Below are 15,353 nucleotides of genomic sequence, written 5' to 3'. Positions count from 1 at the left end.
AGACCTACTAGATAAATATGGCAGTTAAAGTAATCACTTTATCATTTCTAGCTTTTGGTTCTGTTGTAAATGTCCACTTGTTGCATTCACTAATTGCGCCCCTTGCCTCTCTGAAGTAGGCATTATTGAGTCACGTCCAGAGTTTGCTCAATTAGATAGGACCAATAAACTGAATTCACAAGCAGATCTGATATTTAATATCCAGAAGAGGGCAGTAGGACACAGAGATTAAAACCCACTCAACTAGATGCTGTGACTAACAAAGGTTGCTATCAACTACTCAGTGTTAGATAAATCCTTACCACCTTCCCTTTGGGATACCATGGGCAGCGTGGTGTGGCTAAGAAAAGAAACTAGCACTTGCTGATCCCCTGCTACATATCAAGCACTAACCAGTTATTTTTCATGTGTTAAGTCTGACAATCGTGAGATGTAGGTATTATATTATTCCCATTTATATTGATGAGAAAATCAATGTTCAGAGACCTTAGGCAACTTGCCCAAAGTCACACAGCAAACTGAGGTCCTGACTTGACCCCATAGGCTCTGCTCATCCATATCAGGGTTTGGTTACTGACCCTACTACTCATAAATTTATTGACCTGGGGAAAGTAGTAATTTAACCATTCAGTACTTCAGTTTCTTCATCTGTAAAGTAAGACTAACAATATCCTCTTACTGTTTTAAGAATTTGTCTCTAGATCAATTTCTCCATAATCAGCTCTGCCCAAGTGGATAGATTTTGTCCTTGGATAATGTTTTAAATTAGAATTTAAAAATTGGACAAAGTTAAGTCTAGAAAGAATATAGAAGAGCTTGTCCAACCCTTCTAGAGATGACAAAACCAATGCCTGGAGGGTTCAAATGACTTTAAACTGGAGTGACAGACACTAGAACTCAGGATTGACACCTTTACCCAGATCTCTTTTTCTTACCTCTCTTCATCATCTGTTGGGGATACAGACACATAGATGTTGATGATAAGGGTAAATGCTGATGATAAGGGTAAAAATAACAATAAGTGTTCCTTAGGAAATTATAGAAGAGTTACTTTATTTTAGAAGGAATTTATTTTGTTAGGAAGTCCTGGTTTCCTTGTTCTGTTTAAGAGGCCAATATATATGATTTGTCTAAGACTGCTGGTTGACAAGTTGGGAAAGATCAGGGTATGCACCTTTAATATACTCTTTTTTTTTTTTTTTTGAGATAGAGTCTCACTCTATCACCCAGACTGGAGTGCAGTGTGCGATCTCAGCTCACTGCAACCTCTGCTTCACGGATTCAAGTGATTCTCCTGCCTCAGTCTCTCAACTAGCTGGGATTATAGGAGCCCACCACCATGTCCAGGCAATTTTTTTTTTTTTTTTAGTAGAGACAGGGTTTCACCATGTTGGCCAAGCTGGTCTCGAACTCCTGACCTCAAGTGATCTGCCCGCTCGGTCTACCAAAATGTTGGAATTACAGGCGTGAGCCACTGTGCCCAGCCAACATACTCTTTAAATGAGAAATGCTCACATGTAGCCTCCAGTCATAGATTCACATTACTCTCCCTTTATCAATCCATCTACCTGGCTTTCCAAGGATCTGTGATGGAGAGGCTAGCTACTTGGAAGCAAAGTGGGAGATTTATGTAGAAATGTCTCCTTTGAGAGATTTTGAGATAACCAGCTGTATTTTATTTCATTTCTTCTAACTTTTTCCTTTGTGAATTTGGTATAGCTTTCTTTTTTTTCTTTTTTTTTCTTTTCTTTTTTTTTTTTTGAGACAGAGTCTTGCTCTCTCACCCAGGCCGGAGTGCCTTGGGTGCGATCTCCGGTCACTGCAAGCTCCGCCTCCTGGGTTCACGCCATTCTCCTGCCTCAGCCACCTGAGTAGCTGGGACTACAGGCACCCGCCACGACGCCCAGGTAATTTTTTAGTAGAGACGGGGTTTCAGTGTTAAGATGGTCTCGACCTCCTGACCTCGTGATCTGCCTGCCTCGGCTTCCCAAAGTGTTGGGATTACAGGCGTGAGCCACCGTGCCTGGCGGAATTTGGTATAACTTTCTAGTACTCAATTGCACTCATGAAGGATAAAAGGAAGAGAAAACAGAGAAAAGAAAGAGGAAAATGGGAAGGGAGAGGAGAGAGAAAGCGAGAAAGCGAGAAATGCTTCAGTCTTCATCGTCAAGAGGCTGAGATGCCAAAGCACCTTGTTTATGTGTTTGAAGCCCCAGGTTCCACTGGCCTGTGGATTTACGGACTATGGCTGGGAAAGCTGATAGTCAATTAAATAGATGCAAAGAGCTTTCTATTTTAAAGTTACAATCAAAATGACTTGTTTCCGTAATTTATCCAAAGGTGGCATTTTGTGTTAGAAATTGTTTGGAAAATGGTGATTTCTAGTAGTTTAGGTCATCTATCCCTTTGCTTACCTTGAAGGTGGTTTCCCAGATCTCACACCTTCCCGTTAGTCATGAAATCTATAAGGCTGTCCGTTTTCCTTTCCCTTCTGGAAACAGAAGTTCTCAGGAGTGTGGAGAAAGCCAGCTTATGTAGTGAGCCATGAACACATGTCCTAAGTACCAGGACATATTCTGGGCTGTCTCGGAGGCTGAGGGGAAAGGACGGGTGGAGACCAGTAATGTCATTGCTTCTGAACTCAGCACTTGAACATCTGCAGAACTCGTTGACGATTAGTCATGTGTCAAAGTCTTTTCCAGCTTTCTGTTATCACTAGCCAAATTTATATTTTATTTGTGTTTTTTGGCCTAATACTTTGCCTCCATTCCAGTTATGCCCAATCTGATCTCACATTCAGCACCTAGAACAGTGCCATGAACACAGAGTTATGACCATACTTATTAATCATCTCAAATGACCATTGAACTGGATGCTTCTGACCTCTGTCTAATTTAAATGGACTTACTGGAAAACTAGATTTTGAGATGCGAAATATAAAAAAAAAAAAGAAAAGAAAACAGTGTTTGGCCATGCAACATGGCCCCTTTAAATACAGAGTTTAGCATATTAACAAATCTGACAATATTGCCTGTAAACTGCTGAAATAACTCCTGATATATTTCCTGCTGGATGGCACCAAATTGTGGTACAGCGTTGCCAATGATAACCCTTTGTGAGAGGTGAAGTTTCTAGAGGGTGTAGTCTGCCCATTCTACATTGTATAGAGATCTTGCTGCCTTGGAACACTATTATTTCAGCATGATAGATGTTTGATTCAAGTTGTAATAATTTTATTTCCCACAGAATTCTTGGAAGGAAGTGATGGAGACACACACACACACACACACACACACACACACACACACGGAGGCATGTGTATAATTTTTCACCAAGAAGCCTTTAGTTACCCATAGAGATGTTATAATTTTAGATGTTTGAAGGATCAGAAAAAATAGCAGATAGTAAAATCTGAGAATGAAATGACCACAATAAGTATTAAATGCTTGTATTGTCTATAATAACAAATGAGGATTGTTGCTCCTTAAAACATGGTCAGCCATATAAAAGGTTAACATGGTCAGTAGTGTTTAATACAGATTAGTGGTGTGTTGAGTTATGAGAAGACCAAAGGTCTGACTTTGCCATTTTTACAATAGGTTCAATGATGGATATTCAGAATATCCTGTATCTCATCACCCTGTAATACCACTATCACTTTTATCATAAAAGAATTATGTTATTCCATATATGAAAAATGCATTCTTGAACCACTGTGAATTAGTTTTTAATGTACTGTGACCTTGGATTGCCCTGGGATATTAATGTTAAATGATTACTTCTGAATGCTTTTTGAATAGCTGCATAGTGCAATTAAATGTGCAATACATCATGGATGGCATAGCTAAACGCTTCTTCTGGTCAAGGAACCCAAAGAGGTCTTGGGAATGATGGTAATTCTGCATTGCTGAGGATAGGAGAGAAAAGACTCTTTTGTTAGTAGTGAAGTAAGTACAGACTGAAGTAGATGATAACCTTTTCCTGGGGTTAGTCAATGGGAAATAAAGTTTTGATTAATAACCAGAATGGAAAATAATTTTTGATTACTGACAATGTAGTGTTCCATTCTATCTGCCAAGTGCTCAAAGTGAATAATTGTTCTCAGTCTTTATGAGTGACAGGTTGCCAAATAGTATGTGTGGGCACGTGTGTGTGTATGTGTGTATGTGTGTGTGTAGTGGGTAGATAAAAAAGAATTTAGTTCATATTCTAGCCCATTTCCTAGAATGGGCTTATATTGAATTTCAATTTGTGTCAGTGTAGAACCTTGTAAACCTTGTACTTAATCAAATCTCTTTTTATCAAATTATTAGGTTTTGGGAAATTATAACAGATGAGTGGATGGCATGGAAGAGCCATGATGAAGTAGAGGACCTTTGGCCTATTGATCAATGACTTAAATTCAACCATGTTGGCTGGTGGCTGAAAGTGATTACTCTCCTGCTGGTTGTGGACAGGTGGTCAGAGCCTAGTTGTCAGCTGACCCCATGAAGCAAGGCCTGTGTCCAGTGGGCCCCCAATCAGAACTGGGCTTAGCTGTCTCACAGATGCTCCTTATCCTTTAGGTGAGAGGAGTGACTCTGAAAAGCCTGCTTGAAAAGTACCCAACATTTGCTGGCATAGTGGCTGGTGCCTGTAATCCTAGGAACTCCAGAGGCTGAAACGAGAGGATCCCTTGAGCCTGGGAGTTTGAGGCTGCAGTGAGCTAAGATGGTGTTACTGCATTCCAGTCTGGGCGACAGCACAAGACTCCATCTTTTTTTTTTTTTAAAGGGCCCAATACTAGAGATGCTCAATGTATGATCTGAAGATTTCAAGCTTTGAGTTGTCTAGAAGAGGAAATTTTAACTAATGCAGAACTCAATTTTTCTTTAACTTGTAACATTTTAGAAAGAAAACATTAATAAGGACTTTGGTTTGCTGTCATGAAAACAAGCTGCAGTTGTGCCAGTCAGCACAATTTCAGAACTCAGACTTAAGTGCATCAACCCAACCAGGTCTAGGCTAGCTGTGGCCTCAAGTAAGACCTACTTGAGGGGCTGAATCAATACTGAAGTGCTCCAGTGAGCCTCTCCCAGAGATCCCCTGGAGATTTTATGGGCCTCATTAAACCCAGAGACAGAAAACAAATTTATCCGTAGGGTTGAGTTCCTCATACCTAACCTTTTACTCTCTGTGCCTGCAATTGTAAGCCTTGCTTGCTGTTTGAAGACTATGACCTTATATTTTAAACGTTAGTGTTGTTGAGTAATAGCACCAGCCTAGAAGTACCAATACTACTTCTCTAGAATGATACTCATGTAAAATAAATGTCAATGTATTCACACTCTGTATTAGTCTGTTTTCACATTGCTGTAAGGATACTACCCAGGCCAGGTAATTTATAAACAAAAGAGGCTTAATTGACCCACAGTTCCACATGGCTGGGGAGGCCTCAAGAAACTTACAATCATGGTAGAAGGGGAAGTAGGCACATCTTACATGGTGGCAGGAGAGAGAAGCACGAAGGAGGAACTTCCAAACACTTATAAAACCATCAGATCTCATGATAACTCACTCACTATCGTGATAACAGCATGGGAGAAACCACCCCTGTAATCCAGTCATCTCTCTCTTTTGATACGTGGAGATGACAGGTCCCTCCCTTGGCATGTGGGAATTACAATTTGAGATGATATTTGGGTGGGGACACAAAGCCAAACCATATGACACTCCCATCTCAACTGACTGACTTCTCTGGGTGAGTCTTCAAGGACCTTTTTATGTGTACACATATATAGCTGCTCTTCTAGAGTTTTATTTGTTTATGTATTTATCATGTGTCTCCCCAGTAGACTGCCAGTTTCATGAGCAAGGAACGGTGTTCGTCCTACGCACACAGCACCCTAGCACAGTGTTTGCCACATAATGGATATGCAATAAATATTTGTGGAGTGAGTAAATGAGTAAATGTATAGACATACTTGTTAGGATCACATTTACATGCCTGTGTGAATGGAAGAAGGGGCCTAGGAAGAGGAAAGGGGTAGAAGATTAATCCTTTTACCTAATCAAGTTATGAGTTTGGAATGTAATTACAAAATATATAATGTGAATCAAAGAAATTCAAAGCTCTTCCATGAGGCAGAGCAGAATTAAGAAATCTTTCAGTGCTTCCTTGCTGGCTTTGAAACTCACTAGCTATGAGCTAATTCCCATCTTAAATGTATTTGAGAAGCTCTGTTTCTCAAGCAGAGTTTCTCAAATTTTGATGAGAAACACGAATTATGGCAAGAGCTTTCCAACTTCTCTGATCCAAGAGTGGCCAGAGAAATCTTTCCAAAATGCAAATCTGATCATGCCACTTCCCAGTTTAAAACCTTTCAGTGGAACTCAGTTCCTTTTAGAATGGAATCCAAACTTCTTCTTGTAGTTCACAAGGCCTTTCTTGATCTTCCCTTTCTCTAATCTGCACCCTCTTGTCTCACTCCCTCTGGCTATCACCTGCAGTTTCCTGGGAAGCCAAGCTGCCCCACTGCTTTGTGCTTTTGCAAGGGATAGTCCCTCCCTTTCTTTTGCTTGGTTAACTCTTTTTTTTCTGTTCAACATCAAGTTTAGGTTTTATCTCTCTTTTTTTTTTTTCTTTTCTTTGAGACAGAGTCTTGCTGTGTCGCCCAGGCTAGAGTGCAGTGGCGTGATCTTGGCTCACTGCAACCTCCACCTCCCGGGTTCCTGCCATTCTCCTGCCTCAGCCTCCTGAATAGCTGGGACTACAGGCACCTGCCACCACGCCTGGCTAATTTTTTTGTACTTTTAGTAGAGACGGGGTTTCACCATGTTAGCCAGGATGGTCTCGATCTCCTGACCTCTTGGTTCACCTGCCTTGGCCTCCCAAAGTGCTGGGATTACAAGCGTGTTTTTGTTTTGTTTTGTTTTGTTTTGAGACAGAGTCTTGCTGTGTTGCCCAGGCTGGAGTACAGGTGGCATGATCTCGGGTCACTGCAACCTCTGCCTCCTGGGTTCAAGCGATTCTCCTGCCCTAGCCTCCCGAGTAGCTGGGATTACAGGCACGCACCACCACGCCCAGCTAATTTTTGTATTTTTAGTAGAGATGGGGTTTCACTATGTTGGTCAGGCTGGTTTCGAACTGCTGACCTCGTGATCCACCCACCTTGGCCTCCCAAAGTGCTAGGATTATAGACGTGAGCCATGGTTTTACATCATTTTGATACCCTATCCATACCTTCCTATCACCAGGCTCCAATATATCTCTCTCCTTTCTGCTCCATGTACTCATGTGGCTCCTCTAGCTCTGTGATTGTGTGGTTCTGGTCTGTTCTTTCATCAGATGTTGAGCACCTTGGGGGCAGGACTCTTCCATCTCTGACTCTCTGGTGCTCGTGTAACCTGCACATTCTCATTGCTTGTGCTGGTCCCTGCATCCAGCCATGTGGAGCCACTCCTTTCTATCTGTGTATTCCATACTTTCCCACCTGTCTTGGTTCATTTGAGCTGCTCTGACAAACATGTCATACATTGAATAGTTTAAACAGTTTATTTCCCATGGTTCTGGAGGCTGGGAAGTCCAAGATCAAGGCATCGGCAGATTTGATGTCTAATGTAGGTCTGCTTTCTGGTTCAGAGACAGCCATCTTCTTGCTGTTGCCCTCATAAGGTAGAAAAATAGTGAGGGAGCTCTCTTGGGTCTCTTTTATAAGGGCACTAATCTCATCCATGAGGGTTCTGCCTTCATGACCTTATCACCTCCCATAGGTACCACCTCCTAATACCATCATCTTGGGGTTTAGGGCTTCAACATAGGAATTTTGGGGGGACACAAATGTTCAGTCAGAGCACCACCTTAGTGTCTTTGCTCTGGCTGTTCCCTTTGCCAGCGATGATCCATCATTTATCACCTTAGTAGTCATTACCTAATATAGTTATGTATTTACTAGATAGGATTTGTCTGCTTCCCCTTTCTGTCCCCCTCAGGGACATTGCACAGAGTAGGTACCATATAGATATTTGTTGAATGAATGAATGAATAGAACGATGCTGGCAAGAAGACCATAAGCTCACCTTGCAGTGAAATTAATGATGTTAAACTGCATCTTGCTTCTTTTCTCTGGCTTCTTTTTTTGGCTCATTGCCAATTTCTAATAACTTAAGTCCATGGTGGCTTTTCCAGATTCAGTGGTACAGTGGAGAGAGAGATGGAAACAGTTACAAAAGCACTTAGAAGATATCTTCTGGTGCAGGAGCAAAGAAAGTGGAATGAAATATTCTTCTAACACACTTGCAATAGGAAATTTCTGTTCACTGACCCCAGATAAAACCATTGTATGTATCACTCCAGTAGTTTATTAAAAGTGTATTTTTTCTTCAAATTATTGCAGATTGAATATATAATTATTTCAAAAACTGGGTCTAAAATTTGCCTTGCAAATCCTTAACTCCCTGAAGGCATTTATCAAATGCTAAGTGGCAACTCCAGAGCAGTAGTTTACTGGGTAATGAAAATGCTGAAATGGAAAAATCACAAGCTATATATTTTGGAAATCTTGTTACGTATTAATGTTTTAAAATAAATACGCTTTCTTTTCTATAAGCCATAAATAGAATCACAGCTCATCTTAAAGCACTATGTTCATTTAACAATCCAAAAAGTGACTCGTAAATCAAGCTAAATGTTACTATGTTCTTAAATTGGAATGTTGTCAAATTCTTGGATGACTGTCCCTCCAACAAGGGCAACCTAGGAACTGTATGAGCACCAGCAAAGGAAAAAACCAGATTCTGGCAAGGTTGGAAGCCCCAACCCAAAGCCAGAGTGAGACTTGGCCTCTTGGTTGATCCTCAATATAGAGATAACTTGATAAACTTTTTAGTAAATCAGGTTCTTTTTCTATGCCCTAGGTATTAGTTTTCTGTTGCCACTGTAGCAAATTGCCACAAATTTAGTGGCTTAAAACAACACAGTGGTATTCTCTTACAGTTCTGGATGTCAGAAGTCTGAAATGAGTCTTATGGAGTTAAAATCAAGATGCCAGCAGAGCTGGGTTTCTTCTTGAGGCTCCAGGGGAGAATCTGTTTCTTGCTCTTCCACATCTAAAAGCTGCCAGCATTCCTTGGCTTCTGGCCGCATCACTCCAACCTATGCTTATGGGGTTACATGGCCGCCTTCTCTACAGTAGTCAAAACTCTTTTTATGTTTTGTGATTGCATCCAGGCCTGCCCAGATGATCCCATGATAATCTCCCTATCACAAAATCCTTAAACTTAATCATATCTGCAAAGTCCCTTTGCCATATAATATAACATTCAGAGGTTCCAGGGATGAGGGTGTGGATATCTTGGGGTGCCATTATTCAGGCCACCACACCTTGTTTTTCAAAAAACTTTTCTATATCCAGACTATTATTGACTTTTAAAAAACACTGACTTTCCCAGAAAGGAAAAATAAGGCATTTCAAAAGACTATGGGTTGTGGGGTGGAGAGTAGGGCAGGAAGGTTCTGATTTTGCCTTTGAATTGTGGCTCATGTGGTTTGGTTGCCACCAGTGCAGATTGTCTCTGTCACTGTGAGCCTGTGTTTGCTTCTATATGCAAATCTAAGGGGGCATATATACTTCATTATGATTTTGAGATATGAGAACCGTCGTAGAACTCACTTCATCTTGCACAAAATGGATCTGTAAGCACTTAACGGTCTAATCAAGTATTTATGTAGTCCCTCTGTCACACCACCTATTATCCCTGTGCAGTCTTAGGGTACTAGGGTCACACTGTAAACCTAGTAAATTACTGCTCAAAGTGGAATTGATTTTTAGTCTGCTTGAAATTAGAAATGGAAAAATTCATCTCCACCTTCTCCCATTATTGTATCTTTCCTTATAACTCTGGGTAGAGAATAGTTTAAACCTTAATTCTGATAGTCCTTAATTTTATGAGTTACACTAAAACCCCTGGGAGTCATTTAATTTGATGGAGTTCAATGCTAATATCCAAATGCATTCTCTCTGAAATACATTTTTACCTTCTATTATAGAGATTGAGCTCCCATTTTTAACACATATGTTCTTAGTGCTTATGCAAATTTTCTGCTTATCTTTAAAATTGGCATATCATTGTTATTGTTATTATTATTATTGTGTATTGACCAAGTTGAATGCCTCATTCTCAAGGGATTGCTGTCAGAGTTATATAATACGAGAACAATGGGTGAATGTTGTTCATTTTAAATGTGAAATTATAAATCAATTACAGTGGTGGCTAAAACCCCTTCATGACATGCCACAATTTACTTCCAATGACATTTAAACCTATCTCACATGCTGAACAATCTGTAATAAATTATGATTTTTTTTTTTTTTGCTTCTGAAATGAAGCTATAATTATGACAGTTGAATTCTTGTTCTGGGAAATAAGGTGGCATTTAATTCCTTGAGAACAAATGACACTCACAAAAGAACAGTTAATTATTCTCAGCTGCAAAGGAAGGGAGGAGGGGAGAGAAAAATTATGAAAAAGAACATGGTAGCACTTTATGTGAAGTATCTATTAACTAATCCTTAACTAAGGCTGAACTACAATTGAACTTCTGGGGCTGTCCCCAGCCCAGGTAACACCTTTTATGATTTTCATTCTCAATAAAACCCAACTAGGAGGAATTAGCAACCTGAAACTTTCTCTATTTCTTGCACATGATAATGCAAATGTTCCACAATCAGCCTTTGGTTCCAAGAATGCAGACTGACACTCTAACCCAGTTAAATGAGACCCGGGGGGTGGAGGATAGCATGGTATTAGTTTTCAATTACGGCTGTCCTAATTCAAGTCTTTAACTGCTGTAGTCGTTCAATCCATATTGCAAATAAAGGAAAGGAAAACATCATGCCCCAGAATTTTTTGTTGTTGTTGTGTTTGTTTCTAAGTTTAAACAGCAGCTCTACTTTCATTGGCTTTTCTCTGATAGCCCTTTCCTGTTCATTCTGGCAAGAAGCCCTGATGCAATTGAATCTGCCAGCAAACAGTAGGCCACTCCTCATCGCTAGTCCTGACACCATCAGCTGCAATGTGAGCAGCCTGCTATTAGAAACGCCTCTTTCTTTGACTTCCCTTTCTTCCTTGGGAGGAATAGATACTCTAGAGAAGGGCCCTGCTGAGTGGAATTCCCCATTTTGACTGCAATTAAGGATTGTGACTTGATTGATTTGGGGGCTCTCTGAAATGTAGCAGGATCAACACAGTTGCACACAAAACAAGGCATAATCCACTGGGTTAAATTAACGTTAAATCAGAGATGATTGGATTAATTGCTATTACATTTTATCTTCTGTGCACATGTGCTGTTGGCAGGCTTTCAGAGTCTTTTTAAAATTAGCTTAGAACTGGATGGAAATGGTACAGGTGCAAATGATTTGTGCACTGGGTCTTTCAAGTACACAGTGGGCTCATAAGAAGGTGCATTTTTTTTTTTTCCAAATCATATTTTGGATGTGATTTACAAAAAACTGCACGGAGAATAAACTTGGCATCACTGTACAGAAGCTATAGATACGTTAAATGGCAAAAGGACTCTGCTGACTGGAAGATAATTTGGAAAATGGATCTCCTTCAAATTGGTGGCCTTGGCACTGTCCGCCTGTTCAGTTTGCTCCCCTGACAGGATTTTCTGCCCTTGTGGGAGTCTTTAGGGTCCTGGAGACCAGTGCAGCAGAGCCCTTAGCATGACGTCTGATGCCCTGGAATGTACACTTCCAAAGCTGCACCCCTTCAACCAATTTTAAAGGTAAAATGTTGGCATCATGGTTGCTAACAGGATAAATCTGTTTAAGGGAAATACTTCAGTTATGTGATGGAAAGCTTAGTGTAGTGACCAGATCGGGGACACAAAGCAAAGATAATCAAAGGCTAGAGTCTTTTTATGTGCTTGTTTCCCCATCAGCCAGTGGCTCAGGCCCACTGCGGGGCTTACTATGTGAAAACTTGTTAAGCTACTTGGAGGAAAGGTTATGTGTTTATATTTTAGGAAACCGAGTGAATCAACAACTCTTTAAAATACCATTGTGTGCATGGACTGTAAATAGGTACTGTGGAGGAGACAAAGACTTCACTCCGGGGTTGATCAGATTTTGGATCAATACAAATAAACTGGTAAGTGCTTGATGTCTTCTTGTCCTTAGCCCCTTAAACTCTGTGGGTAATGTTAGGCTCCTTATTGCAAGCTGTGAATATCAACAGCGTTTTGCCTCCTGGTCATCTCCCTTCTGCAGATCCTTTATAGTTTATGCATTCACTTTTGTCTAGTTTCTCTGACCTGCACTTCTTCCTCTTCCTCATCTTTTATTTTTTTTTTGAGACGGAGTCTCACTCTGTTGCCCAGACTGGAGTGTGTTGGCATGATCTTGGCTCACTGCAACCTCCGCCTCCCAGGTATCTCAAGCGATTCTTCTGCCTCAGCATCCTGAGTAGCTGGGATTACAGGTGCCCGCCACCATGCCCGACTAATTTTTGTATTTTTAGTAGAGATGAGGTTTCACCGTGTTGGACAGGCTGATCTCAAACTTCTGATCTCAGGTGATCTACCTGCTTCAGCCACCCAAAGTGCTGGGATTACAGGCATGAGCCACCACACCCGGCCTGTACTTCTTGGTTTCTTATCTGCCTTCATCATTCCTGCTGCTAGCTCTGTTCAGGCTGGTGACCATCTGTACCCATGCCCTCCTTTCTTGAACTTGTCTCTGCTTGCCTCTTGGCTTTCAACCACCCTTATTACTGCTCATGGGCACTTGTTTGCCAGTCTCTATTCCAGGCAATATCAGTTCCCCAAAGAAAGGACAGTTTGATATATACAAATATTGCATTGCAGCAAACAATTGGGAGCTGGGCCCACAAAGTCATTTCAACATATTTTAAAAAATCACCTTTTAATTTATTATTTTGAAAAAGTAACACATATATGATTAAATTCACAAGATGGCGACAAGCATAGTTAAGAAAAAAAGCTCTTTTTCCACCCGGGACTTCTAGTTTCCCACTTCAGAGACAGCCTACTGAGTTTTATTTTTCACCCGCTCTTCCAGGAACATTATAGTTATATAGATACCACACGTGCACATATTCTTCACCCCATTTTTGAACACAGAGAAATGACAGCATACTCTGAACACTGTTCTATATATCCCGCTGATTGTTTGCTTACATATATATGGAGATTGTTCCATATTAGCGCACACAGAGATGCCTCATACTTTTTAAAGTTTCCATAGTATTTCTGGATGTGCTCAACTGTATTGAATCTGTTATCTACTGATAGGTGTTCAAGTAGTTTTTAGTCTTTTGCTCTCATGAAAAATGCTTAAGCTTAATTTTTAATACACTTATGCATCATATCTAAAGAGTAAAATTCCTAGAAATAAAATTTCTGATTGAAGGATATTATTACAAAATTTTAACTTCTTTGTACGTGTAGTAAGCACACTTAAGAAAGGAGAACAGAGATATACGTGCCAGCTCAGTGAATTGCACATGGAACACCTGTGTAATTATTGCTTGGGTCAAGAAAGAGACTGTGGTCAGCACCCCAGAAGGTGTCTTCCTGTGCCCTTCTGGTTTTCACCTGTTTTGCTCCTCTGCTTACTTTACTTTAATACTGTAGTTTAGGTTTTCTTGCTTCTGAACTTTATATAATTGATTTACACAGTGTGTAATTTGTGTGCCTTGCTTCTTTGGTTTCTCATTGTGTTTCTGAGGATTGTTCATGTTGTTTCATTTAACAGGAGGTAGGCCATTTTCACTGCTGTATACTATTCCATTCAATGGATATACCACAGTGCATTTATCCAGTCTTCTGTGATAGACATTTGGGTTGTTTCCTAATTTGGCTATTTGAAATAATGCTGCAATGATCCAACAATCCCACTTCTAAGGGTATATATCCACTGTCATTGGCACTGTCACTGGGTATATAAGTGGGATTGTTGGATCACGGGTTCTATGTATGTTTAACTTTACTATATAATGCCAAACTGTTTTCCAAAGTTGTATTCATACTAGTATGTATAAGAATTCCTATTGCTCCACATTCATGCAAATATAATTGGTAATATCACAGTTAAAAAGTTTTTTTTTTTTTGAGACAGAGTCTCACTCTCACCCAGGCTGGAGGGCAGTGGCTCACTGGAACATCCATCTCCCTTGTTCAAGGGATTCTCATGCCTTAGCCTCCTAAGTAGCTAAGATTACAGATGTGCACCACCATGCCCAGCTACTATTTTTTTTTTTTTCTGTATTTTTAGTAGAGATAGGGTTTCACCCATGTTGGCCAGGCTGGTCTTGAACTCCTGAACTCAAGTGATCTGCCTGCCTCAGCCTCCCAAAGTGCTAGGATTACAGGCATAAGCTCTCACACCCAGCCAATTTATTTTATTGTTTATTTTAAACATTATGGTAATTTCATAGTGTTATGTCATTGGAGTTTTAAATCATATTTTTTTGATTACGAAAGAAGTTGAATATGTTTCCTTATTTAGATATACTCTTTGTGAAGGGCCTATGGAAGTTTTTTGTCTGTAAGGTTATTAAGAACCATAAGAGTGTTTTATATATTCTGGATACAAGCCCTTTGTTGGTTTAATAGATGTAAAAAATTTTTCTCCCAATTTATGGCTTGCTTTTTCACATTTGTAATGTGGTCTTTTGATTAAAATTTCCTAGCTTTAATGTAGTTCAACTTACAAACTTTCCCTTTATGGTGATTCTTTTTCCTGTGGCATGTGTGTTGCTTGAGAAATATTTCCTTACCTTACCATAGTGAAGATATTCTTCTGTATCATAAAGTGCTACTGTTTGCTTCTACTTACTCGGAATTTATTTTTGTGTGCATGTGAGATAGGAGTTATTTCATATTTCCCATAAAGATATCCAACTGATTCAGCATCATTTATTGAAAAGACTATCTTTTTGCCTCTGAATTGCATTATTATGTTGTTATAAATAAAGTGTCCATATATTTGTGGTTCTGTTTCTGGGCTTTGTATTTTATTTCATTGGTTTATTTATCAAACCTTGCAACAATATTGAATTTCTTCCATCCAAGTACTAACCAGGCCTGACCCTGCTTAACTTCCAAGATTAGACGAGATCCAGTATGTTCAGGGTGGTATGACCATAGACTAATATTGCATTTCTTAATTACAGTTGCTTTCTAGCAAGTCTTGCTATCTAGCGGAGCAAATTCTCTCACCTTGCTCTTTAAGATAATTTGCATATTCTTACCACTTGCATTTCCATATAGTTTTAGAATTGGCTTGTCAATTTCCTCATGAATAAATGTTAGGATTTTGTTTTTGTTTTGTAGAGACAGGGTGTTG

General features: G+C 39.9%; 1 long non-coding RNA gene across 1 annotated transcript; it reads left to right on the top strand.

The window, feature by feature from the left end:
* Nucleotides 1-1,941: 1,941 nt before the first annotated feature.
* Nucleotides 1,942-5,327, top strand: LOC101016212. Its single transcript, XR_002523889.2, has 2 exons — nt 1,942-3,947; nt 4,314-5,327. It is a non-coding gene; the product is annotated as an uncharacterized LOC101016212 (long non-coding RNA).
* Nucleotides 5,328-15,353: the final 10,026 nt, after the last annotated feature.

The sequence above is a fragment of the Papio anubis genome, chromosome 8, assembly GCF_008728515.1.
Source record: "Papio anubis isolate 15944 chromosome 8, Panubis1.0, whole genome shotgun sequence".
Taxonomy (NCBI): domain Eukaryota; kingdom Metazoa; phylum Chordata; class Mammalia; order Primates; family Cercopithecidae; genus Papio; species Papio anubis.
This window is presented reverse-complemented; position numbering and strand designations above follow the sequence as displayed.